Source organism: Chroicocephalus ridibundus, chromosome Z (assembly GCF_963924245.1).
Source record: "Chroicocephalus ridibundus chromosome Z, bChrRid1.1, whole genome shotgun sequence".
NCBI lineage: Eukaryota > Metazoa > Chordata > Aves > Charadriiformes > Laridae > Chroicocephalus > Chroicocephalus ridibundus.
In genome coordinates this window covers 70519925-70541757 of record NC_086316.1, presented here as the reverse complement: position 1 = coordinate 70541757, position 21833 = coordinate 70519925, and the positions used below count along the sequence as shown (strand labels likewise).

Sequence of the window (21833 nt, the reverse complement as noted above, 5' to 3'; positions counted from 1 at the left end):
GTTTTCCATTATCTACAAGAGCTTTTATGGAGAAGTCTGTGTCTTCTGAGGGGTACACATGAAATAGCAAGGGACAATGTTCACAAGCTGCAACAGAATATGACCCATTTGAGCATAAGGAAAAAATTCTTTCCCTGCAAGAGGAGCGGGTTTTGCTGGAGAGACCACAGGATCTCCAGTGATACTCGAAGCAGGACAGGGCAAGGCCCTCAGCAGCCTGATCTAACATTGAAGATGGCCTTGCTTTGACTACGAGGTTGGGCTAGATCACCCCCAGAGGTCCCTCCTAACCTAAATTTTTCTGTTGTTCGCATAACTAAATGCATCATAAATAAGCACCACTTTGTGTGCTCCTCTGCTCTTCCAAGCTCACCAATGGTATAATGACTGTAGGCAGTGTTGCTAACATTTTATGTCATTATGAATGCCTAAATCTTCCTACTGAAATGTTCCCAGTTGCCTGTAGCTCACTGGGGAATTGTCTTTTACTGTGTTTGTGAAAAATGTGCTCAGGTTTCAGTTCTCCCACAAGAATTCCCAGTTTTGTGTGTATGCGCTCAGCAGAAACTTGCTTGCGTTTGGTAACTAAAATCTCCAAAGACCCTGACGTCACAGTTTGCTGAGGCTCTCCTAGCACTTAGTTCTGACGAGCGTGCATGTGCTGCCGACGGAGGATGTCTGAGCACGCTGTGTCCCAGGGCCGCAAAGTCCAAGCGGCGTTTCTCTTGGTGGCCACAGCCAGCTGCTGTGGGCTGGGACGCGGCCAAGCCCCGGAAAGGAGAGCAGGAAGCCTCTCTCTTGTGTGCGTTCAGTGACCCCCTTCTTGGTGCCAAGGCAGTGTGGGGGAGGGAATAAGTTCAAATTTGGTGGGGACAAGAACTAAACTGGGGGAAAGGGATATGGGCAACGGCTGTATTTATGCAGCTGTGTAGACGGGAGCTGAAGGAGCTCTCAGTGGCCCCGTAGAAACCTGTCTGCATTACTTAGCTGCTTGCATGCCTCTGGGGCTCCTTCCTGCAGTGACCCTCTCCATATTCCAGGAGAAGCTTCCTGAAAGCATTGAAATTTTGTTTGGATAGTCCTTTATAATAAGCTTACCTGCAGTGCAGTTGGATCCAGCTCTCTGAACAGCCTCTACCTGTGTTAGTGGCAGCTGGCTTGTTAACATCATGCGGATATTCCCTCAAGCTGATCTGGCATTGCCTGACTTCAGGGCAGATGAGATAAGAAGCGGCCAGGGTCCGTGTTTGGCTGACAGCTGGCATCCATGGGCATGCTGCGGTGCAGGGCAGCAGGTGTGATGGGTATGCAGCCAAGGAGCTAGGTTGGACTGGTTTAAACGGGGTGGAAGAGAAGGCACCTGCACAGCAGCTTGCTGTGTGTTGGAGGAGCAGTGTGGCAAGCAAAGAAAAGATGAGGGTTCTCTGAACAGGAAAAGTGGGACTGAGCACAAGAGCTCGGAGGCTGGATGCCGTGATGAGTTCAGGAAGTCACAAGCAAATGACAGGCTTGTGATACTGAGACACAAGGCATGACACTCACAACGAAAAGCACAGAAAAGCTCTGCATAAGCCCTACAGCATGAACTAGAACTGGATTTCTTCCTCTCGTCGGTCTGCAGCTTCATACTGAAGAGATGCAAATCTCACTGGCAAAGCGCCTGTCCGAGCCAGATGTGGAGCGACAGCAATTAGGCCTTTCCCATCCAGGCTGCGTTGTTGCAGTTGGCATTCAGGAAGGTTAGCTCATAGTTATTACATTTTTCTTCCTATGTACATATGTCTTTTTTCCACTGTGCGCTAGAGCTGCAGAAAGCATAAATCTGCTGCTGACTGAGATTCATCTAGGCAATGCAGCAGAAGTGCACTGGTTTGTTCTCATTAGAAGCAACACGTTAGCATTTTAAGATGTTAAAAAGGGAACGTTACATTTCTTTTCTCAGTTTCAATCTGAGCAGGCCTGCAGTACTGTGTGCAGAAGGGTCCCATGGGAGAATTGTCTAGGTACACCCTGTTCAGCATGACTACGCATGGTAGAGACACTCCCACCCTCTGCTTGCTTCATAATGAATTTGCGCCTTTTTTTGTGAGGGTGATAGGACTTAAATTGCTCTGGAGTCACTGTGATCCTGACATTTTTAATTTATAAGCTAGCTTTCTAAAAAGCTGTTGAAATGTTAATGTCTCTTCAGTGTATCTTTGATGTGAACTTAAAAGATGGTTTTCATAGAAGAAATTGCCATTGTCTCTGTTAACAAGAGGTTTCTCACCAGGACGCCTGTGACAAAAAGTAAATCCATTTATAAATTCTGTAACAAATGGCTAAATGCTGAAACAGCTGCTTTATGCAAAAGGCTTTTAGAAACCATGACAAGGATTCTGTGGCAGCAGTTTGGAGGAAGCTTTGCAGTATTGTAGGGACTTGATACCTTTTCATTTGTAATACTTGTGATGTTCATTTGATGTGTTTATTGTTGCAGTCTTTCAACATGCTTCGATAAATGCCCACGCTCACATAGCAGAGCTGTAGTTCTCATGGGCACTTTTGGACTTCAAATTGCAAAACAGAATTCACACAAATGTTTGCCAAAATGTATTTTCTGACTTTTTAGGTAATTGAGTTTAGTTGTCTCAATAGCAAAAGCTCAGTGTTCCCTGTGGAGCCGGCAGCACAATTGTCGGATGCACCCTAATTGCAATGCTTCAAGATGCCAAGGTAGATCCCTTCATAATTATTTTTTTTTTCCTGGATTGAGCTGAACCAGCCAGTTTCCACCCTCTCACTTTAGGAGTTTTGCTGTGAATTTTAGGCCCTGAATAGAAAACAGAGCTGTGCCCTGGGATGGCGCCGGGGTCTGTCGCCGGGCAGAGCCCACTCTCCTGGGCACTCAGCAGCAGCGTGGTGCACGCTCCCATCCGCGGCAGCGCTGGAAATGAACTGCAGTCAAGAAGTGTGGGAAATCCAAGAAAAAAGGAAAGAAAATAAGGGTAGAGGGAAAGCACCTTGTGTAAAAAGGCAGGCAATTCATCAGTGGAAGCAAAGAGCTTGGGGGGGGGGGGGCGGGGCAGAGATGAGGGAAAAAAAAAAAAGGAAAAAATGGAAAGTGCAAAAGGATTTCTGTCACCAGGTTGAGTGATGAATCTGAGAGCCTCAGTGCTTCGAAACAGCATGAAAGGGGATTTGTTCTCTGATCTTCCTATCATGTGAATGTCTGTTATTACCTTTGTGCAAACTGGACTTAAAAAATCCCAATATTGCCTTTCCTTGGACTCTCACCTTCCCAGGAGCCTAGCACTAAGTGTGCTCAGTTTCCACTGAAATGTGAGCAAGTTAATTGTGCACTTGGATTAGATTATTCCACTAATCACATTTTCTTGCTAGTGTGTCATTAGCTCTGCCATGCTATCGCACATCGCTCACGAACAATACCGCGCATTTGATTCTTCAGAGCTTGAAAAGGAGAGGTATTTTTGGCGCTTCTCACAGTTTACAGGCTGACAAGCCACGATGGCCCCTTCCCTTTGTTCAGCCCTCCTTTTCTTCTTTCAAGCTGATTGTGGTATATCATGAGTGACTAGGTCCCAAAAGCTACGCATCCTCTTCTGCCCTATCTTCACGCATAGTGCTCTGCCTCTCGAGATTTACAAGGGAGGCGGGGGGGAAAGACCATAACCTGCAATAAATAAATCTTGTTCTGTCTGTCTCTGGTACAATCTCAGCAGCAGAATAAGCACATGACAAAAGTTCAGGAAATACTCTGTTCCTTCAGTTCTTCAAGTCACTGTTGCTTTTCACAGCGCTGCATGGGGAGCAAGCTAAAAACCACCACGAATGCTGTGTGCTTTCTGGTAACTGATAAATTAATAGGAGGTTTTTTTCACAAGATCAGGTATATCAGTCTTATTGGTGCTAAATGGCTAAATGTTGAAGGGCTTTATCAAGCTGCCTTTCCTTACCGTTTGGTACATCCTCCCTTGCGACATTCTGCCTTCTTCTATAGAAAAGAATAAAGAAATTGTTTTGCCCATGGACTAAACAGGGGATACAGCTTAGACCGCCCCGTGCTTGGCTACGCTCCCAGACTGGTGCTTATATAGTAACTTGTAAGCCAGCCTGAGAGGTGTCATTTATAGGCAGGAGACCGGGTGAGTTCAAGAGAAGAGGACAGGACTTTACACCTTTCTAAGCTGTGAATTTCACAGTATCTGTGCCATACTCTGAGCTCTCCGTATATACATTATATGTAACTCAGGTTTCCCTGCAGCAGTAAAATGAAATAGCAGGTTTTGGCAGGGAGCTATGAACTGACATGAGCTTGCCCAGTATCTTTTGACTAAAAGTAGAAGAGAAATTTTGTATCATCTTTGTCTTACATAGCGAGTCTTGCCGTTTCCTACTTACTGACCAGAGATGACAAAACCAGGCTGACTGATCAAATAAACTCTAATTTATTTTGTAGTAGAAAAAAAATATTTTAAAGCACCATTGGTTGATGCTTATGTCTATCTTCCTTTCAGGCTTCTCTTTTCAAAAGCATTGTAAAACAGTAATAGCTGTGCCAAGGAAGACCTAAAATTCCTTTAGCTTTGTATTCTGTCTCCTGTATCTTCAGTGGTTGCTTGCCAAATGGACAAAGAAGAGCAAAAGAACGGAGCAAGCACTGAATATTCTGCCTTTCTCCAGTGATTTGTGTCTTGGGGTGAGGGGATGGGATGGAGCCAGAGGCAGTGCCTTGATATTTATTACCTTTGAATGTTTTTTCCTCTAAACTTGACAATTGTCCTCTTGAATATAGAGATATATAAAATTTTAGGATCCTAAATGCCATGTAATAAGGACTTTAACAACTCAACTACAAGTTGAGTGGAGAAATGTGTCCTTTTGTTCCTTTTTAACCTGCTACTTGCTAGTTGCATTAGCTGCCCCCCTCCTTTTATTTTTTTTTTAATTTTTAATTTCAAGAGATGGTGAATAATGAATCCCAGGTCATCTCTTCTGTTCTTTCTAGTTCTATGGATCTCCCTACTAAGCAGCCTCTTTTCCAGGCTGGAAAATCCAATCTTAATCATAACTTACTTAATCGTAAAAAATCTGTTCTTTAGTTTTTTTGATAGCCTTGTCCGAAAACGGTTTAGGATAGGAAGTCATATTCCTTTCCTGCTCCGCTGAATGGGGGAAAAAGAGATGTGTATGTGTGTCCATGCATGCGTACATACACTCCTGCCCTCCGCACCATGATAGTTTCATTCTCGCAAGCTGACTCGTTGTAGGACTCTCACAGCGCAAATGGGCGAGGGCAGATGGGAGCTTGGAGAGCCCCATCCTGCAAATCCACTGCTGTCAAACCTGACGGCAGCTGTTTGGAAGAAGTTTACAGGCTTTCGCAGCGATAATGGATATTGGCTCTTTGACTTACTTTCTGCAAGGCAGCATTAGAGATACTCCTTCTTTGTAGTGCTGCTCCTCTAGATGCTTAAGCAACTGATACTTTAATCTGCTCCTCAGTTAACACGGTTTGAAAAGGGCTTGGCACTTTTATGAGAAAAAGGATCCTGATTTGAGCTCGAAATATTTGCTGAGTGCTTTCTAAAAGAAGAAAACTTGTAAAAACATATTTGATTTACAGTTTGGTGAGACATACTAGGCATGTTGAGGGGCCAGGTGTAGATTAATCTGTCAGCGTTTTGCCACTGTCGTAGGAATTTCCAACATGCACCACCATGTTCCGTGCCCTCAGGACTCAAAAGGATCACTCCTGGGTTTGGTTTCCCAGCTCAGATAACAGCACAAGCCTAACAGCCAACAGACCAAGACCTACACTGACCTACAACAGCATTATGTAAGCAGTCACTTTCATATAATTAATACGTCTATCTGTGCCTCATGATAAAATTTTGCCCCATGGAAGGGGCCCATGCAAATTTAGGCACGGTGTGAGGCCCTCAGCATGGTGCATAATGGAGTTGGGGCAGATTTCCACAAGATGATGGTGTGTTCCCAATTGAAAAGCTATTTTCAAAATTAAGAAAACCAGAGAACTTAGCATGAGTAAAGCAGTGTCTCTAACCTCGTTAGCAATAGCTGAACTGTTTTGGATGGAGATTTCCATAAAAGACAGGCACCTGATACTGAGATTGTCACCTCAAATGAATAAATTACAGCAAAGCGTCAAGCTATTGAATACCAGATTTTGTAGTGGGATGTTTAAGGAAGACTTAGCAGATGGCATTGTTAACTCTGCTACTGATATATGTTTTACTTTAACATGTTTCTGGCATCTTATCTCTCCGTTCTGTCACATGGACACTGTCTTCCCACTCTACTCTCACTCCTCTTCCCATCTTCCAACAATTTTTCTGTCTTATGCTAAGGTCCCAAAAACTATTAAAGTTTTTGAGTTTTGGTTTACAGTTACAACTGCAGTCTCTTGACTACCATAATTTTCCTTTTTTCTCCTTTGAAATGCTGTGATTTAATTTGGATGCGCACCTGAAGCTTAACCATCTAGAAATGAACCCAGAAGGTGGACATCGGTATTTCCCATGTTCTTTGGTTCCTCATTTTGTTAGAACAATTTATACTTTGAAATTAATCTTTTTAATGGTAATTTGACATTTCCATTTATTCTTCCTGGTAGAACTAAAAGGTACAGTTAAAGATTAAAAAAAAAATGAAAGAGTGAAAAAAATACCTTCTGTTTTTTAAATGTCAGACAAAGCAAAGCTGGGTAGTAAGCTTGTATAAAATTTCATGCTATTCTTATTTCGTAAACTGGCTTGCTTATTCCTCTTTAATATACACGTATTTCAGATTTGTTGGAGCCAGAATTGCTGGAGCTGGTTATACTGTCAACACAGAGATATTATCCAAAATTTCAGATTCATTTCATCAATATAAATTACCCTCTGTAAGTCCGTTTGTGGCAAGTGCAAACCATGCAAGCCGATTTCTTTTGTCTTTTATGCTCATTCTGGCTGCTGGAGTCACGCAACAAGCCCAGACAAGGGACTGACTGGATTTCTGCTCCAGCGTCTTACTCCGCACCATGTGCCCCCACATCATTTTTAAGCTGTGCAGAATCACTGGCGCTGAGCTTTAGGCACCTCATAGGAAGCAAGGGTGGGTTTTTTTGTTTTGTTTTGTTTTTTCCCAAAATAAGTCCTTCATTGCCAGTAAAGGAATTAGGCTCGTCTGTGCTTGGCTGCTTGTTCCCAAACCTTCACTGCTGCCTCGCACATGCTGGCACAAGCTTTTTTGCAGTCATGTGGGAAGCTGGTTCGAGAAACAAATTTGGCTGGAAAATACTCCTTCTCCCTCCCTACGTGCCCCTGCGAGGACCAGAGGCTGCTTCCCTCCTCTGGTCCAGTGTACCACCTGGTCTTACAAGCTCTTGGAGCAGGAGAGAACGAGTGGCCCGGGTGCCTCCTCCTTCCAGTGGCACGGCCAGGGCCAGCTGTGCCTACTGCAGGAGTTGACTGAGCTGCAGTCAAGGAGGAGAGATCAGTATCTCCAGATGGCAGATCAGAGCACTTCAGCTCCTTCCTTAGGGGCGTCAATTAAGCTCTTTGAAGTTAGAAGGCAAGAATCCATGTCTTTGCACCCAGAGAGCATGCCAAGGAGCCCAGGGAGAAGAAAAGTGGTTGAGCCCGCCCAGAACAAGGAAGGCTTTGGAGCAATACTAGAGGCACCTGTCCATAGCACCCTGGGAAGAATTCAGTGGGGGGAGCTTTGACAACACTCTGCTGGGATTGTTAAAGATGAGATGCCAGGCTTGTTTGTAGAGATCAGACACAACAAATCACAGCACGGGAAGATTCCCTGCGCTCCCTTGCTTTAATACTAGCAGGCAAACCACAAAGAGATTATCCAGCCTGTAGCTGTTGTATGTACTATCCCTCCTGGTTAATGCAAGTATGTTCTTTTAGGACGTGATTTGATTTACTGCTTAGGTTTCTTAGCTGTATCTTGATACGTTTAAGGAAATCTCTGATGCCCTTCATGGGCAACCAAGGGACCAAACTGAGCAAGGTAAATGAGGTTCTTGGGAACCTGACAGAATGATAAAACTGCGTCAGACAGTTGTATCAAAGCTCATTGCTGGTCCTGTAAGTGTGAAGAAGGGCTTTGTGAGCTGTGGATTGTAATTGCACCATTAATTTTATGTTTGCATTGCCCAAGACCAGCAGTGCCTACTCAGAAATCCCTTGCAGAGCTGATCCTGGCCACATGTGCTGTACCACAGGGGACGTGGCTTCTGAGCACTGTCGTCACGATTGTGACCCTTGTCAACTTGGTTGTCTTGTCCTCTCCTTTCACAACTGGTGTCGCTTCTCTTCTGCTGTAGCATCTGGAGACTTCCACCAAGACAAAGCGTAGGAAGAGCATGTCTGCACGTCTCTTTTCTGCAGTTCCTGAAGCCGTAGCAGCACGTCTTTGCTGGCCAGTGAGAAGGGGATCGGAGAGATAAGCTGTAAAATACAAAAAGGAATTTTCTGTGTCACCAAGTGGGGCCTCTGTCTCAGCAGCAGTCCCTCTTGTTTATCATATTACTATTCTATCTAGGGGAAGAAGGGTGAGCATAGATATTGTAAGGTAAAGGACCACTACTGGGTATATCTACTTGGAGATATTTCTTTTTGTAAGCGAAGTTGATACCTATTTCAGCTCTGTGTTGTTCCAGTAAAGATTAATTTGTTAAAGAGATCTGTGTGATTGCCTGGACGCTGACAACTGAGATCCATGGTTTTGCTCACCTTTTCAAAAGAAACAGCTCTAAGAGCAGCTGGAGAAAGAAAAATTTTCATGTTTCTTAAATTACCAACAGTTTTTCCTATTTTGAAATTAATGTAGTTTGTATTATTTGTATTTTTATTGTCTTGGGCCTTCCTCTGTACTGCGCTAGGTCTACACATAGTAGCTAATCATTCATCCTAATACCATATCCTCTGCAGACATAGCAGAAGTCGTCTGCATTTTATTTCTGGAGTAACCATCAAACTATGATGGCTCATGTCATTCACTATATCGTTGTGTTGGTCACTGACATAAACAAGGTGACAGAAACACTGAAGCTTGCCATAAACTCAAAACTTCACAGATTTCTATGCTGACTTGAGCCTTAAATGGCCCCTCTGCAGCTTGCACATTCCCTCTGGAGATTGATCTTTATATGCGGAGCTGTGCTGAGTGTTTCAGAGTAGGTGGAAGCAATCAAGGTAGCCTCCTTAGGCATAATTATTTTTTCCAAAGCGTAACTGCATTCCCTGTTCTAGCGTTACTTCTAGCCCAGCTATGAAAGGAGGGTGCTGGAAGTCACAGGAGGGGCTTTGCTCAGAAAACTCCAACTCAGCGTTCCAGGCCCTGGGGCAAACTTGCCTTGGTAGAGGCAGCCGGATCGCAAGCTGAAGAAGAATTCGTCTGTAGAAGTGCAAAGAAGCATCCACGCTTGAAGTGCTGAGCTCGGCTTTCCTGGGGTTAGTCCAGCGCTGTGACCAGAATTCAACGCTAATGAACGTCTGCTGAGGAAGGGCTTTGTAGTGGAAATAGTGTTGTTCTCTGGGTAGAGTCTTTACTGCAGTGTTTTAGGAAACAAAGACATGTTTTTCACAGTCTGCAAGGTTCAAGATTAACGGTTAATGTAAACCTGTCTGACTGTTCAGGATCGTTCTGGCCTCAAAATCAATGATGAAGAGCAAACATTATGGGCTTCTATTGATAAATTCACTTCTTAGACATGCCAGTAAGTGCAGGTAGGTCTGAAATGTTGCAACGTGCTCTACAGGCTGTTTGTTTGCTTTTACCATCTAGCCTTTTTCCTCCGTCGTGAGCTTTTTGAAATCTCATTTTTGCTGAAGCTTCTGCCTTTCTGTTGTGTTTCTTGAATGTTAACCTTGCACAGAAGGATTTTCCTCTTTCTTTTTATCTGTTTTCATGAAAAGATAGTTTTGTAGCTACCTGGAATAGCAAAGATTGAATCTTCTGAAAGAACCAGCGTTTCTTTCAGATGAGGGGGTTTTTGTCTCTTACTGATAGTTTGTGTGTGAACCTAGGCTGGTTCTGAAGGCAAACACCAATTTGTGCAAGTTTTACTTTCTGACTTTTTGGAAACCCAGAATAAATACTGCCCGTGGCTGTAATACAGAACTGGTGGTGGTGTTGAAAGAAAATGGTTAATGGTCACAAAAACTCTAGGTGTCGCAACCAGGTAGGCTTTTATAGTTGATGAATGAGGGACTGTGAGAGCCCCAGGGGTGGGAGGTTGTCCCCAGGCCATCAAACCTTGATAGCGCCAAACTGCTGTCAAAGACAGTAGGAGTCTCGAATAGAGAATGGTAAATTTCTGCTTTTGTATGTAAAGTTAGGAGTGATGAATGACTGACTCATCATTCACTGTTTCTTCTTTGTTATTACTTGGTATGTAAGACCTGCTTCTTTCTCAAAAGGTGTGCTAGCTTTGTGGAGTTACCACCTAGCAACCATCTCTGCGCAGACATCCAGTAAATAAGTATCTCCACTCTGTGTGTGGATCGGTTTGTTGCACACCGGCTGAAGAAGCCAGATTTGGGACAACGGTGTCACCTATTTCAGTTGAATAACCACAGTGTATACTTGCGCATGGGCTTTCTATTCATAGGCAGGTGTGTGTCACTGAAATCTTGCCTTCTTATCTTCTTATGTAGAATTATTTAGCCAACCTCCTGCTATAGCTTCTGGCCTCTCTGACAGTCAGTCAAGCACTCAGCCAAGTGTTCGTTTCACCAAGTAAGGCCTCCCTCACGCCGTCGAGTTGGGTGTGCGGCTGTCTCTGGCTCTACGGACTTGGAAACAGCTTGGAATCTCCTACCCTTGAGATCAGCTTGGCACCGAGCTGCCGTTCCTGGCTGGCTTGGCAGCTCTGCGGTTGCGCGTGGGGCGAGACAGCAGCCACCGCTGCGCAGAGCTGCAGACGAGTGTCCATCCAAAGTGGGGGGACATCAAACACCCTTCTCCTGTGGGGACGGGCAGCTCTCACCTGTCCCATCTCCTTTCCCAAGCGAACGGAAACCTCTCCTTGCAAATACAGCTCTTTGGGATACAGAGAGTCACAAAGTTTAGGTTCCTTTTTAGTATCTGCTTAGCAGATACTTTCTATAGCATGCATTTGAAAAGAAGCAGCTTACAAGTATAGGTGTCATTAGGATTTATAGTTCATGGCTTTGGTTTTTTGTCTTCCTTCTGCATAGCTTTTTTTCCCTTTTTTCCACCTACTTACTTATTCTGCGCTTCTTGTAGCTCAACGTAACATCTGAAGTGGCTGGAAATACAGGGATATTTAAAAGTTAGATGAGGGGTTCAGCGCTATAAATCTCGAGGTAAAGATTCTGCAGCCGTCTCTGTCAAGTTCTGTTGAAGCACAGTCTGTAATGTATAATTCATCTCACCTTTCCAAAATTGCACTGGCCCTGCAGGGCTATCAAGATTTAGCAGTTGCTTAAATAAACTGAGACAGTATGATTTAGTGTATAATCAAGAATTGGATCTAAGTAAAAGGGTGACATTTCACAAAGTCACTCTTGTTGCTATAACAAAAGCAGCTGTCTGTACAGCAAAAGAATGGGAATAATTAAGACTTTCTGAACCCAATTAGAATTGCAATCAAGAAACATAGTATACTGTGGGAGATATGCTACGTTCGTCATCATAAATGTTAGTTTTTCCCTCTTCAGATATTACTTCTTTGTTAAAATCTGATCAAACGTAATTCAGATTTTGTTTTATTTAAATACACTACTGACAACAAGCCAAAGCTGGTTAGTTTTCCTTTCATTTTTTTTTTCACATATCGACATTGCACATTAGCTGCTGTAAATCAGGTGTTTGCATTTACTTTTTGCACTAATATTTTCTAATTCTAGTTTTACCATTCAGTCTCTATTTTCTTAAATTATATCAATACATCCTTAGACATTTCTTAATTTACATGACTAAGAAAAATACTATCCATAACATTTAAAATTTGACAGAATTTATGTAAGACAGCATACTTTATTTTAAAAAAATAATTCACAACTAGCAAAATCTCACAAACCGTTTTTATATATTAATGCTGAGAAAGTCTCGGACTTCTGTGAGAAATAAAAAAAATTTACATTTGATATGTGTCCATAGGGATTAGGATCTAACAGTTTGTACCATGGGAAACTCCACACTTAGTATGATGGAGAAAACCTGGATTTCAAAAATGCAGGAAAATTCAAAGATCCTTCAGAAACGGTATGATAAGAATGAATGTACACTTATTGTAGATTACTTAAATTCTACCCTTTAAAAATTTGGAAGACATTGCTATCAAAGTCTTCCTGTTAAAAAAGAAAATAAACATCCTTCTTTATTGAGGTTCCTCTGCATTTGGATCTACCAGGACTAATGCGAAAGACCCGTGACTGTGTGGCATCGTGGTAACATCTATGAGACTTCTTAAAGGCACATTCTGAGGCAATTTCTGAGAGAAGTTTAAATATCCTGAGCAGAATTGGTAAACCACATGGGATGTGAAACAAGACTGTCGTGGTTTGGCCTCAGACGGCAACAAAGAACCACGTGCCGCTCGCTCGGGCCTTCCCGATACGGGAAGAATCAGAAGAAAAAGGCACGACTCTTGGGTTGAGACAAAGGCAGTTTAACAGGACAGCAAAGGGGACAAGCAAACAACAACAACAACACGGACAGAGGAATATACAAACACGATCACGGAACCTCCGCTCCCCGCCCGGACCCGGGACGCCCCCGCCCGCTCCAAGTGGCGACTTCCTGCCCCCTGCCCCGGCAGCTCAGGGTGGGCATGGCTCACATGGCATGGAATACCAGGGAAAATTAACCCTATCCCCGCCGGAACCAGGACAGACTGCCATCACTAAATGTAGTAGGAAATTATAGAATAATTTTCTCCCCAGAACTAAACTGGATCTTGGTTTTGTCTCTCTATTACACTTGTGTAAATCCGTTTTACTTCCTGTTGTTGATTCATACAATAGTAAAACCAGCACAAATTGGAGAGGAATTTTTCACCAAAGCAGAATAATTTCCTGAAGTAGAATTAATATCATCAGTCAGGGATGCTCTCACATGAATTACCCTCATAGCTATTTCTGTTTATTGTTTTAAAGACAAGACTAACCCTCTTGCACTCATCATGTTTTTCTGCTCACCTGTAGAGGGGGTGAATCAATCACTTAATCCCATGTGCCTCAGTGTGCCAAAAATGTAGTTTTGGTCATTTCGTATAATTACAGCTTGCAGTTGTTGCTGAGGAGATCGTGTGATTATAACTTTATTCTTGAGACCCGTCCGAGTAGCAAACCCTTTTCTTTTACTGTGCAGGGGTGGAGGTGGAATCACAGCTGCTGAGACCGTAGGCAAGATATAGAAATCTGGCTAAACGCATGCAAGTGATCTGTGGGCTGTTGTAAGCTCTATTTTCTCTTACTAAGGCATTGGAGCAAAATCAACAGAACGACTGCTGGCTTAAATGGTGCATTTGTTGACAGTTACAGAATAGCAGAGGGATACTGAGAGAAAAATGAAGAGAGCAAGGAAAGTTGGGCCAAGAGCAAGATGACGCACAGTCGCTGCGGGAGATGAGTTCTGCAGCGTCTGCCTTCAGGCTTTCCAAAGCTACAGGGTCCCCACAGCAGGAAAGGTGTATCTCCTGGGGATACCTAGTGTCAATCTATAGCACAGATATCAGTGATTAATACCCGCCTTTAGAAACCTGAATGTAAATGGAGTTTCCTGACTGACCGGCAATGCTGCGTCTGACACAGTAAAGCAAGTTGTCATTGCCAGGATTTCCTGAGTAATCATTTTGGCTTTGGCAACTGTTCTTCCTTCCCACATTCTAAGCTCAGTTGGGGTTCACATAACGAACCTCTCTTCTTCCCCTGTTTTCCCACTGCAAAAAGCAGAGAAATGCATATGTTACGATAATTTTAGGGATATTATGTGTGATTGTTTGAATGATAGTTTGAATGAGGGCACGTACAAATCTCTTACTGTATTGTGTGTTGAATGTCCAGAACCTGCTGACTTTAAGTCAGCATATTGGAAAGCTCCTAGAGGAGAAGCAAGTACTATTATAGATGTAATGTAAGAGCATTTTTTGACTGATCTATGTTTCTTTGATTGTTTTAAAGAATTGTTAGGGGTACCTTTATTGACAGTGCCTATTAATCTTCTGTTAATCTAAATAAACCATGAAAACTGTATTGTTTCTGCATGAATGTCACTCAGGTGAATGAGCCCCTCCTTGTCATAATATCCTTAGAGCCTGTGCTTTTGTCAGAAGTGGAGTCTTCTTAGGCATGCTGAAGACTAATATAACAGTAATTCTGGAGACCTAGATTGGTCTTCAGTTAGCTTGAATGTTTCTTGTTTGTTTTGCCCAGTCAGGAAATGTCTGTGTTTTCAAATGAAAAAAAAGCAGGAATTACCTCTAAACTCCTTCCCTGGTTATTTGAAAAGACTAGTGTAGGAGAAGACATTGGAGGAAGATGGGAAACAAGCCAGCTGAGAAAGGCCCATTTTTTAATAGTTATCAAACTTCAAATATACCTCTGGAGCCTGTATTTCAAGTACTGAGGGGAAACTTCCCCACCAGCTCTGTCTGTGACTCTTTCCTTACTAATCTCTGAAGCCCAGGAGTGACAGCACTGGGTTTTCACAAAGAGGGGACGGGTGTGAGAGAAAGTCAAGTCCAGTAGAGGATACATAAAACTTAAATCACTTTTGGCAGTCTATCAGAAAAAAAAAGAAAAATAAATTTCCTTTATAAATCTGTCCATTGTGCTTTTGAATATGATTGTTTTGTCCAAATCTCCTCTGCAATAGTAAAACAAGGCTGAGTCTGGAGGCTTACTTCAGGCCACTCAGTGCCGTACAGATGATCAGAAAATTCTTTTAGGCTCATAGCCAGATCACAGAAATAAAAGCTGAGGGAAAATATGTATTATTCTGTTAAGCTCAACTCCCTTCTGAGTCATGAGTGCTCCCCGTTTGATTGTTCTCTAGCGCGTTGTTCATCCTAGCGCTGAATCGCCGTTATTTCGGGGGGGTGGGGAGGGTGTTGTTTTTCCACTGCTAACTTAATTCCATCAGCCTAATATCATTGGCATGATTTCTGTCTCATTTGGTATTTACATCATCCTGAATTTCGGAGTAAGTTAAAAATGTATCCAGCTCAGCAACTTTCCCATTTTGGGAAGAACATCAGATACTGCCTGTTTGTAACTTTAAAAGTGTCGCATACATTTCCTTTCGAGCGCAAGAGTGCAGCTGGGATCCAGAGCGGGTACGTCTAGTCATGGCCTTGAGAATTGCTTGATATTCTGGTTGGTTGGTTGATTTTTTCAAAGAAAACTAGTTTGTAAATCAGCAAGATTTATACATGATTGATCACAATATTGGCTTCATTTCTGACAATGAAGAGTGGAGATTGTTGCTTTATAAACAGTATTAAAAGGACAATCCTGGTAAGTCTACAAGAACTCTTCTTAAGCCGGGGAGGGAACTGTTGTCACAGTCATTTTCCTTTTGAAACCCACTAGAAAGGATGTTCTTACATTACACTGGAAAACTGCAAAGACTCATATTCTTGCTAAGTTTGAAGACAAATAGAGTGGCAAACAATACTTTTATTCTTCTCTAGTTTGTTTTTAAAATTTCACTGCATCTTCTTTGAAGCTGGTAACACATAGTTCGTGATTCATTGCAATAATAAAGCTCCGAATTACTGAACAAGTAAACATCCTGGCTACAGTAATAAAACAGACACTCTAAAAAGCACAGGAGAAATACTGCATGCCAGACTGTTCTAAAATACTCAAATAAATTCAGTCTTCTTTGGGATCCAAGAAAAGATATTATGGTCTAGATGTGCAAAAAGAGTGAAAATACTATATAAGCCCCAGTATACTTCACAGTCTCTGTAAAGATGAAATTGGGTGGTTCTCATCATGAAGAATTGTGAAGAATCACCATGACTTTCAGTCCCCAGGTATTCAGAGCCACACATAAATTTTCAGTCGTCACTGTCAGTGATAAGTGTACAGGAAGTAAGTCCTCACATTGCTTTGAGGGCTCAACTTTTGTTCTCTGCATGTGCCCTGGTTGTGTCAGGTGGATCTTGTAGCAGGGCTTCCAGAGGAATCTCTAAATGACAGGTCAGTCATGTCCCTTGGAGTTTCACTCCTGGTGGGTAAGGTAGCAAATAAGCCTCCTAGTAACAGCCTCTGGATGTTTTTCGTCTCCTTAGTTTTTATATTGATATATGGTGATTGTAACAGGGAACTTCCCTCCGACTGAAAAACAAGATTGCTGCTGACTTTTGGGAGTTTCCTTCAAAGACATTCAGATAGTTGTTCTGTGGATAGAACTGGCATTTTTCCTTTTACTTACTTACCTTGACTAAAAAACACACCAAATTCTACTACTTCGAATTTCAAATGGAGATTGATGATTTGTACCCCATGAAAATCTCTGTAGAGTATGAGGTAGGATTTTTCTCTCATGTATGCAAGTTTTATTGCACATAAATTAGGCAGTCATTATTTTGAAGATTGGATAAAATCTGCAGGAGACAGAAATAGCTTGAAAGTTCAACAACGGAAAGTACAAGAATTTACAGCTTGACTCTGGTCTCCCAAAAGCAGCATGAATTAAAAGGACCGAATGTCAACAACAGCCAGACTGAGGGCCAGTATCTTCATGAGTTACTTCATTCAAATGTAACGAGGGTGTGGAGGGGGAATAAATAACACAAAACATCAGGATGCATTTGTGCATAACCAGCACTGCTTCGATGATGAAATACAGAGTTTGGGACATAGTGTCTTTGGTAATTGACAATACACAGTTGTGCCGGTCTAATGAAACCTGGCAAATTCATGGCCCTGCTTTTGGAGCTGATTATAGCATACGTAACCACTGAAACCTTGTTAGATTTGTGAGGAAGACCTCAGTTTTCTGTTGTGCTGTCATTATTCTGCAGGTGTCCTTAAACAGAGGTTCACTGCATCATTGCTTGCTTGTTTCTTTGTACAGCCACCTGCTTTCTCCTCGGGGTCTTACTCTAGTGTCTCTTTTGGGTGATCCCAGATACATGCCATTTCTTCTCTACACTATCAGAATATGTGTGTGCCGGACCAAGAAATTGTCATCTTCACTACTTAAACTGAGTGACAGTGTGATTGCAGGTTTGCATCAGCTCTCACGCTTCATTTACAGTTTGTCAATATTATGTTTCTTCTGCCTTTACCTCAGGTCTTTTGCTACCCTTTTCTGGCTTCCTCTCACACACACTTATGTGTCCTCCTGTGTTGTTCTTTCCAAACATGTTGTCTTCTTTTCTCACCCTTTTTTTGTCCTGTAGCTTTGTCCTTCTTTATCTTGTGCTCCCAGCTCTTGCTCCCTTTGTCCACTTCCACTGCAGATGTTAGCTGTGCTGTAACTTTCCTCTGCAAAAGCACTCTCCATATTCTTTTCACATTGGTTGTTTGCTTTCCTAATGCCGCCATGGAGATGTTTGCTGCCACCTGACACAGCGATGCCCTCGCTGCAGCATCCTGCCCGCTGCAGGGCTCACTCCCCCGGCCGCCTCCGCCTGGCTCCGGCGCTCAGAGGCTTGGACCCTGCCTTGGCCCCGGCCAGACCAAAGCATGGCTGTCCCGGGCGAGTACTCACTCCGGTGCTGTTGAAGTGGCCTCTCTGCACATCTTCTTTTTGTAGGAAATGAGCAAATATTAAAACAAGGGAGGTAAATTGGCAGATTTAGCCAGGACCATCAAGACGTCCCCTAGCATGACTTTTCCATGAAGGTAATCGTAAAGTTGCAAAAAAAAATTTTTAACCTGGGTTCACACCTAACAGTCTTATTCCCCAGACCCTCTGTGTATTTTCCTCTTAGAGTTTGGGAAGGTGAGTGTCAGCTTGGCACCCGGTTTGGGGACACCAGATTATACTTCGCTTGTGCTGGTTCTGAGCACCCATCTCTGGTGGGAAGCTGCAGCTTTGGAGGGACTGTGTCTCAGCCAGGACATCCCCTCACCACTGCCTGGTGGCTTTATTGTGCTGCATGATGGCGAGCAGTGGGTTTGCTTTTAGAGAGCTATTAACTTCGAATAGGACTTCAGACTGGAAATTGCGAATATATGTGCAGGAGAGGGAGGATGTTGGAGATTTTCATCCGTACTCTAGAATTTGTTTGTTCTGAGAAGGTCATGGAAGACCTTTTGTGTTGTTTGCTTATTGCGCATGCTGTTTGCCTGCGGGACCGCATTTGTGCTTCCGTATTTCCTCATATGCCCTACCACATAATGTTAGCCAATGTTGAACACCTACAGCAATGGCCGTAACAGATAAAAGCATTATTCGTTATTAATTTTATACATACTCACTTGAAAATGTAATTTCAGTTCAATTTCAATTTGAGTTACAACTATATAAGCAAATAAGAGACAATTGGAAATGGGTTTGTTACATTAACTGCCTTTCATTTGCAGATACTGTGACCTCAGGCTCTGCTTTCCTTTATATGTTACATGCATCCCTTTATATGGCACGTGTCCACATCCTCACTCATCCCTGTACTGTCTCATGGGCAACAGTACTGAATAACGCTGCATGATTGTTTTTCCCACAGTCCGAAGCTTTATTTACTTCATTTTTGTGTGTATCCTTACGGACACCACATCAGTGAGCCACATCGATTTCTGTTCTGTGGACGCTCAGTAGCACAGAGAATGTGGGAAACCACATAGCCATTGGACTTCGATGCTGTGGAAAAGCTCTGCTTCTGCAAGGCTTTCATTCTTTTAACTATATCAATCTCACTTGACAAAAAAAGGGAGAAGTTTGTTCTGAAGGAGAACAACCTGAACGAGAAGAGCCATTGTCTCCTTATTCAGTGTTACCAAACTCCAGGATTGTGTTTTGGGGTTTTTTTTGTTCCTTGATTACATTGCAAACTTGCTAAAAAATCCTTCTGGCACTCCCTAAAACACTGTGCACACCCCCCATCTGTTCTGTGGGGATGCCTACATATTATTGCCCAAAGTAGCAGTCACCAAATTAGTCTTCAATGCAGAGGTGAAAACACATTCCTCTTTCATGTTCCTCAGCAAAACACCCGTATTTATCAAGAACTATTAAACTATTTAGACTTACCGTGGGCAAAATATTCTCTTATATAGCATTTCCCTTCAGTTTTCACTGCGATATAGCATCTTGGAGTTACTAAACTTCGCTTTGTTTCTGTTGAGTACTTTATGCAAAGGGATTTTATTTATTACTGATATGAAAGAAATTATCTTCTTTACCCCCAAAAGTTGTTCCAGAGCATTATTGGTGGCCCTTCGTGGACGGGTTGTACCTAGAGCAAAAGTTGAGTCAGACTAGCAAGCAGACTGATGGGGAAGTGACCTGGTTGTTGTCTCCGCTTACTGCATCCCACTCTCCGTATATGCAATGTCTGACAACTTATTAGTAGTAGACTGTACCTATTTAAAATATCATCCACTGACGGCAAATGTTTTTCATTTTGCTGCACAGTTGGAACGGATCAGGAGTTCCTGGTACCAGAGAAATCAACCCGTGCTTATTAAAGTAAATTGCCCAACATTTGTTGAGCTTGGTGTGTTCAGGAGCAGAACCTAATTCATAGGGCATTCACTTTCAATGTACAAATTTGAGCTACAGTAAAAAACACTCTAGCTCTTCATAACTTAAAATTCCAATTTTAAATGTAGTTAATTCCCCTGTTTACATTTCCATTTCAATCTTTCTCTATTATACTCTAGCAATGACCCCTTGTGTATGCTTTGAGAGCGGATTACGTGAAGATATATGCTGTTGCATAAGGTTTCTTCTGCCATGGATTTGCATATTGGAACATGTATTTCTTCTGTAAGGTTAAGTTTGCTCTAGGTTTGATAGATATCGTAAGTTTGGATAACTGATAATTCTACATAAACCTTCTAAAATTACCACAACCAGAAATACTTCCTTTTGTTCAGCAAAAATATATCCCCTTTTTCCATTTTCTGTTTAGTTAGCTTGATTTTTTTGGATCATGTACAACCTGTGTACTGCTCCACCATTATTTCTGCAGAAGTACTAGAGCTCTGGTGGCAGGAGGACTTTCCCCAAGGTGATGATAACCTATTTTGTTACACCCCAGCCATAAACTTCAGTTCCTTACTCTTCCACACTCAACCTCCCTTTAAAGTTAAATTTTATTAGAGGGACTTTTAAGCAAAAAACCCCAAGGGAACTTAATCTCCAAAGGAATTAGCCTTCTGACACCTCTAAATTTTACGGGTTTTTTTTGTTTTGGATTCCATCTCCATGAAACTTCCAGTAAGGTGCAGTTACAGTACCGCATTGAGACTACGCTAAATGGAAAACTGCAGGCTGGTGACCCACAAACAAATGTAAGCAGAAGAGATGGCACGTCTGCATTCCTGATTCTTTCCATAAACCACACTATCGTTTTAGCTACTGTTCTGGCGCAGTTTCTTCTGGCTGAGCCAGAGTTCAGACCATGGCTAATCTGTGGTCATAACATAATGAGAGCAGAATGAGAAGAGATTTTACTCTTTTGCAGCACAGTTGTGGCAGCTGAACATTTACCTTCAGCCAAGCCCTGGGGTAGGACTAGGAACTTTTCTACAAAGATTTCATAGTAGTCACAGAGAAAGCCACAGATTTACCAGTTTTTTCCATGTTTTCTGCTGTTGAATCTGTGTTTTCAGCCAAGCCATTATCTTGCATGAAGTGAGTGGTTTTATTTGTGACGATTTGACCAGAATTTATTGGATTGGGTAGGAAAAGAGCAAGTGTGTATCCATGTTTTGTTTTGCCTTTCTAGCTTATTTTAAATCTCAGTTTGACAGCCATTACTTTCAGTACCCTGCTGCCTTTATGCCTAAATACATTCAGCTGAGCTATTTTGTTCATTTATCACATTCTGGTACAGCTCGTTCAGGAGATGGAGCTCACACAGGGTCCTGTACAACGTTGATAATTGACTTGTGTGGGAAACAAGGAATTCAGGAGATCTACCCCGAGAGCGCCAAGCCTTATACAAGTCCATATGACAAAGTTCCCTCCAGCCAGTCATGAAGGCTGGAAGTTTGACATGGAAACTGGAAACAATCAATCAGAAGATAATTGTTCTTACAAATGGAACTGGTCATTAGATAGATAGAGAGATAGAGATAGAGATAGAGATAGAGATAGAGATAGAGATAGAGATAGAGATAGAGATAGAGATATTTATTTATATATAGATATAGAGATAGATAGATAGATAGACAGACAGACAGATAGATGTAAAAATATATATAAATATGAATCCCAAACAAAACTGCTCCCTGATGAAAAATTCTCATGCCTGTTGAAGGAGCCTGTGAAACAAAGAATTATGAGTCCTGTTATGAGGAACTGGAACAGAAAGCGGGGCCTTAGGGATGCATTCCTCTGAAGTTAGGGTGTAAGAGACCAAATCTTAATCTGTATTCTGTGTGCATTTCTAATCGTCTCTATTGTAACTGATGCCACTTCTGACTGAGTTATGATCCATTTTCCTAGAAGAGCTTGTACATCTTACAGCCCTTAATTTAGCTGCTGAATTCAACAGAATTCGTTATTAAAGCATTGTAGAGCCTATGCCTAAGATCCTGCTGGGCCTTTCAAAATGTAAGTGAAGTTTGATTACATTCAGTTCATTTCACCATGTTAAGAAGTGACAGTATGACTTTACCCCTGGAGATGAGGACATGGTCTGCATGGGCTTTAAATAC

General features: G+C 42.3%; 1 long non-coding RNA gene across 3 annotated transcripts in view; it reads left to right on the top strand.

Annotated features, from left to right (window-relative positions):
• LOC134509028 (uncharacterized) overlaps positions 1-14241 on the top strand; it is a 102603-nt gene extending 88362 nt beyond the window's left edge. For 2 of the 3 annotated variants that reach the window (XR_010069221.1, XR_010069222.1), the window contains one exon: positions 12376-14241. This is a non-coding gene — a long non-coding RNA (uncharacterized LOC134509028). The remainder of the gene's footprint in view (positions 1-12375) is intronic. The other variant, XR_010069224.1, reaches the window with a different exon arrangement.
• Positions 14242-21833: the final 7592 nt, after the last annotated feature.